Source organism: Globicephala melas, chromosome 17 (assembly GCF_963455315.2).
Source record: "Globicephala melas chromosome 17, mGloMel1.2, whole genome shotgun sequence".
In the NCBI taxonomy this organism is placed as follows: Eukaryota; Metazoa; Chordata; class Mammalia; order Artiodactyla; family Delphinidae; genus Globicephala; species Globicephala melas.
Window position 1 is genome coordinate 46,030,173 of NC_083330.1, and position 13,933 is coordinate 46,044,105.

General features: G+C 48.5%; 1 long non-coding RNA gene across 2 annotated transcripts; it reads left to right on the top strand.

The window, feature by feature from the left end:
- The first annotated feature begins 8,962 nt into the window (after window positions 1–8,962).
- LOC115856628 (uncharacterized) lies at window positions 8,963–10,538 on the top strand. 2 transcript variants are annotated; one of them, XR_009559654.1, is made up of 3 exons: window positions 8,963–9,022; window positions 9,279–9,413; window positions 10,215–10,538. It is a non-coding gene; the product is annotated as an uncharacterized lncRNA (long non-coding RNA). The 2 variants fall into 2 exon arrangements; XR_009559653.1 differs by having other exon boundaries at window positions 8,970–9,022; window positions 9,333–9,413.
- Window positions 10,539–13,933: the final 3,395 nt, after the last annotated feature.

A 13,933-nucleotide genomic window follows, 5' to 3' on the forward strand; every position in this document is an offset into this window, starting at 1 on the left:
TAAGGAAAGAATGATTCTCTGAGTTCTATGGAAAGGAAGAGAAAATATGAAGGAGAGAGAGTTTGTGTCAGGGAGGAAGCTGGATCAGGGAGCAGTTTCTGTATGGCTTCAAATTCTCCAGTAAAACAAAAGATCAGGTCAGCCGCTAATGGTGAGGAAAAGGAGTGTAGCACTTTCCACTCTGTTTCAAAAAAAGTTACTGTTCTTGGGACTTCCCTGGTGGCACAGTGGATAAGAATCCGCCGGCCAATGCAGGGGACACGGATTCAGTCCCTGGTCCAGGAAGATCCCACATGCCGCGGAGCAACTAAGCCCGTGCGCCACAACTACTGAGCCCACATGCCACAACTACTGAAGCCTGCACACCTAGAGCCCATGCTCCCCAATAAGAGAAGCCACTGCAAGGAGAAGGCCATGCACCACAACGAACAGTAGCCCCCGCTCGCCACAACTAGAGAAAGCCCACACAGCAATGAAGACCCAATGCAGCCAAAAATAAGTAAAATTAAATCTTTAAAAAAAAAAAAGGAAGAAGAAGAAAACGTTACTGTTCTTCACGATGTAATAGGGCATGGTTAACTAAAAGGTTCCAAGTTCAAGTACTCTGGGGAAATTTGCATACTATTTGGTGCTTCATAATGTTTATCAGTGATTAAAAGTTCTGATAAACTGTTTTTTTAAATTGATTAATTAATTAATTTATTTGACTGCATCGGGTCTTAGTTGCGGCATGCAGGATCTCTCATTGCGGCACGCGGGCTCTTCACTGAGGCACGCAGGCTCTCTAGTTGTGGCACGCAGGCTCTCTAGTTGTGGCACGCGGGCTTAGTTGCCCCATGGTGTGTGGCATCTTAGTTCCCCAATCAGGGATCAAACCCACGTCTCCTGCATTGGAAAGCAGATTCTTAATCATTGGGCCACCAGGGCAGTCCCCTGATAAACTGTTCAACATGAGACCAGTTTAACACTTTTTGGAAATTTCAGCTTTACTGCAGTACAATAGACATATAAAATTGTAAGATGTTTGAAGTGTACATCGTGGTGATTTGATATAACTTTTTGTTCAACCTAGCATTTCCCAAATTTATGGGGGAACACTTTCTTTCCTTAACTTCTTCCAAAACAAAACACAGAAAACCCCATTCATATCTCAAAGAACACATGTAATCTCTGGGACACATTCTGGGAACCACTGTGTGAGGGCCCCAAGAGGAGGCTATTTGTGAGCCAGCCTAAAGGAGGTGGGGGTCAGCTAAGGACAGATGAGTTTGTTCATGTGCAGAATTAACACAATTTCCTGTTTTTGTTTTATCTATCGATATTAACGGACCTAGAGCAAAGAGCCCCTAGAAATGCAGCCAGCTTCCAAGAGGGTGGAAGGTGACAGGGACAAGGGAGTTGGGTGTTAGTGACACAGTGTTGAAATTGCTGGCCTGGGCAGCTGAGACCTGACCCGGCTTCTCTTTTCACTCACCATCTTCTCCAGAGGACGGTGCCAAGGCCTCTGGGGACAGGGGGAAGGGGTGGACGATTCTGTGTGAGGCGTCACAAAGGAAGGGACCACAAAGTTGAGTCTTAAAGAGTAAACCGGTAGGTAGTTTGCTAGGTAGGTAAGAAGGGAAAGGACATTCCAGGCAAATGGCATAAAGGTGCAAAGGTGTGGAGGGGTAAAAGAAGGTGGCAGCTTCTAGAACTGTTGAGAAATTCAGTGGCAAGAGCCACGGAAATATGGAGAGAACAGAGAAAGGTGGGCAGGGTGTCACAGGGCACAAACTATAGAGGGGGCTTTCAAATGCGGCAGGGAAAAAAGAGCATGGATAAAAGTTTTGTGCATTCATCATTTTTGATGTTTCCAAAGAGTTTATCATTACTTTCTAGATAATCTTCCTTTCTTGATTTGTATTTCCTCTTTAACTCAAGTTGTTTAGGATAAATTTTAAAAACATATTTCCAGGTGGTAGTGACTTTTTATCTTCTGTTGGTTACTAAATTCTAGTCTTACTGTATTACAATCAGAAGATTGTACTCTGCTTTTTGAAATCTATTAAGGTTTTCTTTATTTCCTAAAATATGGTCAATTTTGGTGAATTTTCCTCAGGCTCTTCTATTATCTATCTTTAGAGGAAAAAACTCCATATAAATTAGTTCTACCTTATTATTTATGTTATTTCGTTCTTTTACATGCTGTGTGCGTGTGTGTGTGTGTGTGTGTGTGTGTGTGTGTGCATCCACATCTACTTATTCTCTTATGGACCAAGAGTCTTGAATTAAATTCTATCTCCAATGACTTTCTATTTCTCTTTGAAGTTCCTGTAAAGAAGTTCTTAATCTTGGGAATACTGTGATCACATTAGTAATTTAGAAAAGGAAACTTGGGGGCTTCCCTGGCGGTGCAGTGGTTGAGAGTCCGCCTGCCGATGCAGGGGACATGGGTTCGTGCCCCGGTCCGGGAAGACCCCACATGCCGCGGAGCGGCTGGGCCCGTGAGCCATGGCCGCTGAGCCTGCGCGTCCGGAGCCTGTGCTCCGCAACTGGAGAGGCCACAACAGTGAGAGGCCCGCGTACCGCAAAAAAAAAGAAAAGGAAACTTGGGCAGCAATGTGGAGGAGGGTTTTGGGTGGAGATTGGAGGTGGCAGACTAGGAGTCTAGGCAGAGGTCATGGAGAAAGAAAAGGAGGTGACATACTGGCACAGAGAATCACCTGGACATGCGGGCATGCAGGAGGTGGAAAAGCCCGGAGGACCCAGGATTCTGGGAGGCTCCAACTGCTGCTTGATGATGATGCTAGTATCCAGGCTTGAAGGTGGGATAGGGTGAGTAGGGTGTCCTCACAAAGTATTGTAACAAGCTGTTGCTCATTTGACTTATCTCTATCTTCCCAGTAAGGGCAGGCCAGTGTCTGCTTGCTGTCTATTGTCTCCTCTGAGCCTGGCACAAGTGGCTCCTGGCACACAATGCAGGTTGCAAGATGGAATTTAATAAATGAATGAAACATTGTCACTGAGGTGGGTGTGAGGCCACCAGGGGAGGTGTCCAGCGGGTGGCAGGGCATGCAGGTCAGAGAGGGGTCATGGCAGCAAGTCCTGGGTGAGAGAGCATGCTCGCTGAAACAGGGGCTGGTGCAGGGTGGTGACAAAAGAAAGGGGTCAGGGTGGAATTGTGGTGGGATCAGGGGGCTGCCCTTTCTGCAAGGGACTCAAGTCTGCCTGAGGCCACGGCGCCCATGCACCGGGAATTAAGAGATCTGGGAATCTCTCCTTCTGTCAGAGGATTTTAGTTGTCTGTCCTTTCAAAGATTCGACCCACCTCTGTTTGTTGTCTGTTCTATCCACGTCACTTCATTGACTATTTCCCCACTTCTTCACCAACTCTTCTCCAGGTTATTTTTTTCTCTCCCTGTATTCTCCTGTCTCCTCTTGGATTCTTCATCCTCCAGTTCAGAAGACAGAGGGCCTGGGCTGTCCGCTGGCCCCTCACTGATCACCTGCAGGGTTTCAAGGCACTGCTCACCTCTCTGTGTCTCCAATCCGTCATCTGCAGTGTGTAATAAGACCTACCTTCCCCTGTCATACTACCTTTACACAGGCCTCTCTTTCTATAGAAATAAACTACTGTTTAATAGCAGTAAAGACTTTCGCCATCTTAAGCCAAAATTCTGTGGCGATTCATAGGACACTGCTCCTAAATGCTGTCAACTCTTCAGAATTCTTTGGGTGGCTGGGTGGGCTCTTACAGGACAAAGCAGGCGTGGCCTCAGAAGGACGCCTCTAGCGCTAGGAGCACGCACTAACCCCCTCTGCCTTCCCAGCACTCCACCTGGAATGCCAAGGAGCTTGACAAACATTTGCTGAATAAATGAAAGGCGCTGTTCTCTATCGCATTAATATTCATTAAATGATAAAGTGTAAGAGATGAAGAGAATTCTTACAGACATAGTCTTTCCATGGGTTGGGAGGGAAGGGAGCATCCTCAATGAGAGGCTCAGCACCCAGAAGGCTACGCGGCCTGGGGTCTGGAGGGGGCAGCTGGAAAGGGAGCTCCTCTCTGGTCAAGGAGGGGAGCCCAGACTCCAGGAATGGGCCTATGGGTTTCCAGGAGGGACCCTCAGGAGAACCCTCCTTAGGAAGAGACTTCCAGTAACCACACTGATGGGATTAAGGAACCTCTCCCCTTGAGGTACCTGGACGCAGCTGGGCTTGACTGTAACTGGCGAAAAGTAACCTACAAACTTGGGAGTTGTGGCGTGTTATGAAAATCTTTTAAAATGAAGAAGGAGCTGCCTTCATGGCTGTTGAGAGCATTTACGGATCAGTTGGGGGAGATGGAAAGAACAGATTTTTGGGGTGAGGACACCCAAGCCCTGGGAAAGTGCTCTAGGGAGCAGAGCTTCCTCACTGTGGTCTGGGCTCCCCTGTGGGCATCAGTTTGCTGTGAGCCTCCTGACTCATGTGTAGAAATCATGCATGTGTAGCTATGTGCATTTGGGGTGGGGGGCTGAAGAGTCTATGGCCAAGGAAAGACCCAGGCGTCACTGACCACGCTCTGCCACAGCCGAACGAGTCTGCGAGATGATGCTGTCCCCGTCATCAGTTCCGCGCCCAGAAACCCACCTTCTTGGGACAATTTTCCCCACCATTTCTTAAATCTCCCACTTTATTTCTTCAAGGCTCTTTCCTGGGAATTTCCTGGCGGTCCAGTAGTTAGGACTCTGCACTTCCACTGCAGAGGGGGCTCGGGTTTGATCCCTGGTCGGAGAACTAAGATCCCAAATGTCATGCGGTGCAGCCTGAGAAAAAGGCTCTTTCTCATTTTTCTGGACTCTAGTACTTTCTGGCTCCCCAGGGACCTCGATCCATCAGCAATCTTCTTGATTGCCCGTCAGTTTCTCTATCCATTGGCTTCCTCCCTGTTGGGCCTGACATGCTCAAATCCCTTCCCCATGGAGTGTGGCTGGGAGGGGGATTCCCTCTCTTCCGTTCCCTATAGCTGTCTCTTTCTTCTCTTCCCAGACAAGCTCTGGAAAGACTTGTGAACATTTGTTATCTCTACTTGTCTCTTATTCAGATTTCAGCCTGATCTAATCTGTTTTCCATCTTTTTCCTCAGAAACCTCTCTCCAAGGTCATCAGTTTGCCAAATCCAATTCCAACGGAACCCACTTTCCAAACTTACCTTACTTGTCCTCTTTGCAGTATTTCACATCTACATTTCCTCCTCCTTGACTTTCTAAGGAGGGTGAATATATAATTCATCTTCCAAACTGGGCCACTGTTCAAAGTGAAAAAGGGCACTCATTAATTATTATGCCAGGCTGTCCTAAACCGAGACTCCCCCAGGCAAACTCAGACTTATGGTCTCCCTTCCTCCAAAACCTCCCTCTCCCTTCTCTGGATGCTCATCCTCAAGCTCCTTTAGGGGATCCTTTTCCTCCATCCTCTCCTTAAATGTGCCCCGGACACTCCTCCGTTCTCATGCTACCATCTCCCTGTATGATGTTATCCGCCCGTGGCTCAATCCCTATCTGTCTACAATATCTTGATTTCTATACTCCACATACAAACCCAACTGCTGAATAGAAGTCTCTACCTGGTTGTCCTAGAGGCAACTCCACATCTATATCTAAAACCATACTCATTATCTTTAAGCCCAAACATGCTCCCTTCCTGTGGATGAATGGTAGAGGGAGGAATATGAAGGAAGCGGTGATTAAGAACATAGCTTCTGCAATCCAAGTGTCCATTGACAGATGAATGGATAGAGAAGATGGAGTATATATACACAGTGGAATATTACTCAACCATAAAGAAGAATGAAATAATGCCATTTGCAGTAACATGGATGGAACCAGAGATTATCATACTAAGTGAAGTCAGAGAAAGACAAATATCATATGATATCACTTATTTGTGGAATCTAAAAAAGGATACAAATGAACTTATTTATAAAACAGAAACAGACTCACAGACATAGAAAACAATCCTATGGTTACCAAAGGGGAAGGGGAGGGAGGGATAAATTAGTTTGGGATTAGCAGATACATACTACTATATATAAAACAGATAAACAACAAGAACCTACTATATAGCACAAGGAACTGTATTCAATAACTTATAATAACCTATAAAGGAAAAGAATCTGAAAAAGTATATATATATTTATGTATATGTATAAATGAATCACTTTGCTGTACACCTGAAACTAACACAACATTGTAAATCAACTATACTTCAATAAAAAAAAAGAACATAGCTTCTGGAGTTATGACCACCTGGGTCCAAAGCCACATCCTAACCTTGCATATTACGGTATTTATTTAACCTCTCCAAGCCTCAGTTTCTTCACCTGTAAAATAGAGACAAAATCGCCAACGTCATGGGTTGAGACAAATAATGACAATGAGACAATAATGACAATGACAGATATTAAGAGGGCACCATATGAGCCAGGCACTTCTATGTGGCTCACAGGTATCACTTCATTTCATCCTCATGACAGCTCAGTGAGGCAAGTGCCATTATTATGCCTATTTTACGGATGAGGAACCAGGGGCCCGGAAAGTTTAAGTGACTTTCTCTGTGTCAGTGGCTGAATTGGAGTTCAAATTCAGGCAAGTCTGGTTCTAGAGACATTTTCTCAATCACCTCGGTGTTCTGTGTGTACCAAGTGCTTGGAACAGTATCCAACAAGTAATAAGTGTTTGGAAAATTATTTCCACCCTCCATCCAGTCCAGCAAGCTGTCTACTCAGGAGGAGGCCTGTTTTCCTCATCCATCCTCACTCTACATCTGCAAGTCCGGTCAACTATACCTTAAAATGCTATGTGTTTTCCCAGACTTTACTTATTTGTAATTCTTTTTTTAAATTTATTTTATTGAAGTATAGTTGGTTTACAATGTTTTGTTAGTTTCCGCTGTATAGCAAAGTGATTCAGATATATATATATATATATTCTTTTTCTTATTTAATTATTATTCTATATTCTTAGTTCATTGTTCAAGACGTCTTGATATTTGAGAAGTCAACTACCAGAGTACCAGGTATGAATGGAAAGGCCCAGATGTCTGCATAGTTTGAGGTTTTCCTTCCAAACCTCCATTCTGTTTGCTTTCTTAGAACCTTGCTGCATTGCTACGAAAACAAGCCTGGGCCTGCCTGCTGGAGGATGAGAGATGCTATGGAGCAGAGATGAGCCATCCCAGCTGAGGCCACCCTGACCAACCAGTGCCCAGCCAAACCAGGAGCTGACCACAGACCCAAGACCAGAGGAGCTGCCTAGCTGAGCCCAGACCAAACTGCTGACCTGAAGAAAGGTAAGCTAAATAAATGGCTTTTGTTTTTGACCACTAAATTTTGGAATAGTCTGTTATGCAGGAAAAGCTAACTGGTATACTTAGATACTGTATTAGTTGGCACAGGCTGCCATAACAAGATGCTGCAGGGGCTTCCCTGGTGGCGCAGTGGTTGAGGGTCCGCCTGCCGATGCAGGGGACGCGGGTTCATGACCCGGTCTGGGAGGATCCCACATGCCGCAGAGTGGCTGGGCCTGTGGAGCCATGGCCACTGAGCCCGCGCGTCCGGAGCCTGTGCTCTGCAACGGGAGAGGCCACAACAGTGAGAGGCCCGTGTACCACAAAAAAAAAAAAAAAAAGATGCTGCAGACCAGGTGACTTGAATAACAGAAATTTATTTTCTCATAGTTCTAGAGGCTAGAGGTCCAACATCAAGGTGCCAGCAGAGTTAGTTTCTGGTGAGACCTCTCTTTCTGGCTTACAGATGGCCCTTTCTCGCTGTGTCCTCACGTGACCTTTTCTCTGTGTGAGCCTAGAAAGAGAGATCTCTGGCGTCTCTTCCTCTTTGTATAAGGATATCAGTCCTATCAGATTAGGGCCCCGAACTTATAACCTCATTTGATCTTAATTACCTCCGTAGTGTCCCTGTCTCCATATACGATAGCATTGGGGGTTAGGGCTTCAACATATGAATTTGGGGGCACACAATTCAGCTCATAGCAGGTATCAACCATCAAGTGGAAGTAGAAGCCATGAGAGCTGCTAAGATCACCTGACAGGACTGTGAGGGCAGAGGAGATCCATGAACCAAGGACAGACTCAGGGTCCCCACAGCCTTCCTGGGGCCAGTGGCGGATGAGAAGCCCGGAGACAGAGAGGGGAAGGCAGAGGAAGTACAAGGAGAACCAAGGGACTGATAAGGAAGCACAGAAGCCAAGCCATCCACAGTTTCACAAAGCAGGATGTGATTAACAAAGTCAAGGGCAGGAGGCAGAGGTCAGGGACTGAGACATGCCCACTGGTCTTAGCCAGGTCCTTGGTGACCCCGACAAATGTCAGAACTATGGTAGAGCCAGAAGCCACATCCCTGAGGAACAGAAAGGAGATAAGGAAAGGAACAAGCTGATAAAGGATGCTTCTGAGAAGTTTGGATGAGAAGGGACAAGAGAAATCAAGAACATAGAATCAAGAAGAGATTTTTTTAGGACAGGAGAAACAGGAGTCTCTTTATAGGCTGAGAGGAATGAGCTAGAAACAGGGAGAGGTTCATAATGATGGAACAAAGTTTGGAGGAGGCAGAGAGGGCAATGACAATAACTAGCCTTTGTTAGCATTTGCCTGTGCCAAGCTCTCTGTGTGGCCTATCTCGTTTAATCCTTCTTTAACTCTGTGAGGTAAAGGCAAGCGAGTGTCATCCCATTTCACTGATGAGGAACTGAGGAGATTAAGAAATCTGCTCAAGATCACATAGCCAGTAAGGGATGTATATGGGATTGGAACGCTGGCAGCCTGACTCCATAGGCTGGGGGATTTGACCTAGATTTTGGCCTGCTTCTAAAATTAACAGGAAAGCAGTGGGGTGGCAGTAGCAGAATTGGTAGGGAGCGAGAATTTGATGGAAATCATGTGATCCCAGTGGCTTCAATTTTTTTTCCAGTAGTAGGAGACAAGAGGCTAAGCATTAGACTTGGGGTCGGAAGGGAGCATGGAGAGAGTGACGAAGACCCAGAATAGTAAGTGGTTTAGACCCAGGACTGCTACATGTGCTGGCAGGTGGCACCGAGATGGGAGTCTGAGTCCATAGCAGTGCCAGTGCTGTGGTGGGGGCCTTTTCCCAGCAGTGTTCAGGAGCCAGGAGCAGGCAGCTGGGGCACCCTGGCACCTGCTCTGGGCTGGGAGGCTTGCCAAGGGGTGTGTCACCAAAGGACGGGAAAAAGGGCAATGGGTGCTGGCGAGCATCCGTCCTTCCTGACCTCGCTGTATTTGAAGGTATGGATGGTCTGAGCCCCATCCCACAGCAGTTACACCTGAATCTCTGAGCAGGGGTCTGGCCTGCTGTGTGTTCATGGTACCCAGTGAGGATCTGATTCCAGTCTAGCCTGGAGTTCAAGCGAGTCCGAGAAGGTAGGAAGCAAGAGGGGCTGATAGGGTATAAAAAGTAGAGGGAGGGAGCGAGGGGTTTCGGGGCAGGGTGCCAAGGAAGGTGAAAACGGAGGTGTGAGTGCTGACAGGGGTGGAAGGATGCCTCAGGGTCTGCACTGTACTGCTGGGAGGGCTTGAGGGGTTGGGGGAGGATGAATGGTGGGAGGTTTTCACACCCTCATCCACACCCATATTCCTGCTGGCCAAAACTGAACGGAAGTGTCTCAGAACTTTCCCTTTGTCCTTAGAATAGAGACCTCTGAGGGGCTAAAATAGGGGAGGCCTCAGAAGCTGCCTAAATGGAATTTTCTCTCCATGTGACCCCAGCACAGCCAAGAAGACCCACACAGGGGTGCCATCAGGAGTGGGTCATCTGTTGGATGTGAAGTATCTTCCACGGCTGAGGGACTCTTCAGGGAAAGGGCTAGGATGACCAGAAACGGGGGAAATGTGTGTTAATTTTATCCAGCCCGTGTTTATTGAGCTCCTAATATGTGCCAGGCGCTATCTGAACAAGACAGGTAATGTGATCTTGTGTGGCATCTCCCACAGCACATTCTCCAGGATGGTAACAGTGTCGCGTTTGTAAAAAGCGGTGGGGTTCCCAGGTGCAAATAAGTTTGGGAAACACTGGGTTAGAGAGAGTTAAACAGATTTAACTCACTGCAGGACTTCTCAGAGCCTTTAATCTGTCAATATGCTCCAAGACATTCCACAAAGTGGAGCTGAATCTAGAGTACTTCCCTGGCATGCTTAACCACAGGTTTCTCTCATTCCTGGCAGATCTACGGGAACAAATGATCCACGGAATATGCTTTGAGAAGTGTAACGTGGTAGCAAAGTTCAGCTTTGAAGTCACAAGACCTGGCTTGCTCCGCCATGTGGCCTTAGGCAAGTTGCTTAAGTCCATTTTCGTTGCGTCCATTTTCCCATCTGCAAACAAGAGCTCAATCATAACATCTCCCTTGTGCAGTTGTCAGGGTTAACTAATGCCTGTGAAGCCTTGAGTGCTGTGCCTGGCACCCAGAAGCCACTCACTGAAGGACACCAGCCTGGTTTGAGAGATCCTTATGTCTGCTCTAAAATTCTATAACTCGGGCTTCCCTGGTGGCGCAGTGGTTGAGAGTCCGCCTGCCAATGCAGGGGACTCGGGTTCAGGCCCCGGTCCGGGAAGATCCCACCTGCCGCGGAGCGGCTGGGCCCGTGAGCCATGGCCGCTGAGCCTGCGCGTCCGGAGCCTGTGCTCCGCAATGGGAGAGGCCACATCGGTGAGAGGCCCGCGTACAGCAAAAATAAATAAAATAAAATAAAATTCTATAACTCGTTGGCCTAAAAATCCCTAACGGGGGGCCAGGGGTCAGAGCTTCCTTGGACACAAGACTCAAATGCCTGTCGAAGCCTGTGACTGGACCAGGAAAAGGGCAGTCATGGGGGATGGGGGGAGGGGGGAGGGAAGGAGTGGAGGACAGGGGAGGGGAGGTACTTCTGCTTCCATTCCCATCAGCAAGAGGAGGCACTAGGAATCTGCGGTTGGCTTCCTGGAGAGGGTGGCGACAGGGAGGGGAATGGCCCACCAGCCACCTCTGCCCCTCAAGGCCCCAGGATTGCGAGATGGTCCGAGTAGGCCGGGCAGGTGTGGAGCAGCTGCAGGATTTGGCCTGGGGCCCAACCTTGTCCTTCCCGGAGGTGGCCGCTGGCAGGAAGAGGTTACCAGAAAAGCTCAGCAGCCGCCGTCTCAGGCTGACGTCAGCGCCTTGGGAGGACTTCGGGTTTGGGGGATTTTTAGCCCCAAGGGTGTCTGGGAAAAGGATGCTTCCTCTCCCAAGGACTCTGTACCATTTCTTTAGGGCCTGAGAGAAGTGGGAAAAGGTGGTGGTGCCTAGGAGGAAGGGAGTTTGAACTGGGAGACAGTGACTAAGAACCAGGTCCCCACCCTGGGACCAGGGGCACCGCTCTGGCACTGCACTCTCCCATCTGGCCCCTAGAAACCAGCCCCCATGGCTTTCCCCACACAGGAAATATCCTTCTGTACGCTTGACTGTCTACCTTCACAGTTAGTATGTTTCCTTTCATTCTCTGAACCCAGGGCTTGGGGGAGGGGAGAAGATGGCTGCCCACAGACACCTGCGAGGTACTGTGATCCCCATTTTACAAGACTCAGAGGTCAAGCATCCTGCCCAAGGTCAGCTGCTGCCCTGGAACTTGAACCCACATTCATTCACTGCCAAGGCTCTCTCTAATTAGGAGGGAAGTGCAGGATCCCCAGTTTAAACTTCTGGTTTATTGGGGGAAAAACCGCCATACGTATAAATCAGCAGAACATCTCTGATGGAAGGAATGCTAATCCTGCTTTTTGTCTTCCTTAAGCGAAAAGAATCGCAGAGCCCCAGTGTGCGAAGCTTTGTTGGCTGCCTCTGATGAGGACCTAATTGTTTTTCCAGAAGGGCATCCCACCACCACCATACAACTCAGACAGCTCCGCCCTCCCCCAGCTTCTGGGCTGCCCCCCAGCTCTCCCCTAGTCTCCTTTTCTAGCCAGGGTGGGACCTCCAGGGCTCATGGCCTCAGGCCCAAGGCTCGCCTTGCCTCGCCTCCTTTCCTGGCAGCTGCTAGAGATCGCTGCAGTTTTGGCCTAGTAAAACCTTTTTTTGCCTCCCCAAGGGAGAGTTTTGATTGGCTTCAGCTGGGATGACCTAATCCTCTCTAGAATTGGGGGATGTTCCCATTTTCCATGGCTCCACCTTCATCCAAGGAGTTCCCTTCTGGCCATCTTTTCTCTGAAGGCCACCCCACCCCAACCTGTCTGAGCTTTGGAATCCCACAGACTCCCTTGGGAAGGCCAGTATGTGCCCAAGAGTCTTGTTCTCTTTCCACAGCAGTGTTCCTGGGCAATCTTGGCTGCCCCCCCAGCTTTGGCCAACCCCTCCTGCATGTTCCCTCCACCCTCAGATTCTGCCCCTCCCCTCCACGGGCCTCTGCACCAAGATTCACAGGACACTGCATTATTTAAAATAATCACATCACTCTTTATCAGCTCTTCTTTTACCTTATCTCACTTAATCTTCATAATAATCCCATGATATAAAGACTGTTATCCCCAGTTGACAGATGAAGAAACAAGAGTCTTAGAGAGTTGATGTAACCTGCTCACGATGAGCAGCTCCTATGGATGGAGTCTGGATCCAGACCCAGGTGTGTCTGGCTCCAAAGCCACCACAGGGTATTTGCTGCATTGAGAAATGCTGCTGGCTGCACCCACGTGTGTGACCCTGCCAGCCACAGTGCTGGCTCTCCCGGAAGGATCAACAACAAATCCCATTAGCTCTACCTTACAAATATCTCCGGAATCTGACCACTTCTGCGGCAGCCCCTTGACTGAGCCAGCACTGTCTTCCAACTGGATTTACTGAAAGAGTCTAGGAGGTCTCCTGCTTCTGCCCTCTCTCCACACAGCAGCTCGAGTGGTCCTTTAAAACAGCTCATCTGATCCTCGCTCTACTGTGCTCAGAGCCCTCTGTGGCTCCCATCTCACCCAGAGTTAAAGCCAAAGTCCCTACATTGGCCCAAGAGGCCCTCCACACGCGCAATCCTATTGTCCTCCCTCCCACCTCCCACTGTGATCTCTGATTTCACTTCTTACTGTTCTCCCACTCTGACCCAGTTACACTGGTCTCCTTGCTAGTCCCTGAAAACACACAGCAAGCTGCTGCCTCAGGGTCTTTGCACTTGCTGTCCCTGCTGTCTGAAAGGCTCTTCCCCCAATAGCTTCATGACTCATTCCCTTATCTCCTTCAGGTTTTGCTCAAATGTCACCTTTTCAGTGAGTCTTCCCCTGTTCCCTTTATTCCTTCCATCCTGCTCCCAAACCCTCTCCACTCCCTGTTTAGCCTCCCCAGAGTACTGTCACCGAGTGATAGTATTTTACTGTTTTATTAGGTAATCGTCTCCTCCCCCTAGTAGAATGCAAGCTTCATGAGGATAAAGATTTTTCTGTGTGTTTTTGGGGGTTTTTTTTTGTCTTTTTCACTGCTGTATTTCTAGAGTCTAGAATAGTACTTTGCACACAGCAGATGCTCAATAAATCTTTGTGGGAGGGAGGGAGGAAGATGTTGGTCAGCTAATTTCAGATGGTGCCAAACAGAAGGGAGTGAGTGTGTGGGCAGGCCTGTGAGCATCCTGGCCAGGCCTTGGGAAAGCTGAAGTTTGGGGCTCCTTCCAGACAGAAGTGGCCTTTGACCTCTGATGCCTCTTCTGTGGCTTCAGGACCAAGTGTTGACTTGAGTCTCTGGAGAAGCCAGTCAGGGTGGGTTCCTGGGAGGCAGACTCTGAGCTGAGTGGAGAGTGGAGGAGGGCTGTGCGAGGTCTCTTAGGAGCAACACTGAGGAAAGGAGGGCAGGGGCAGGGGTGGACGTCAAGCTGCAGTTTACGCCCAAGGACAACCTCGGCTGAGCCCACGGAGCGCTTTGGAGCTGAAGCGGCCCCTCAGAACTGCCCACACGAGG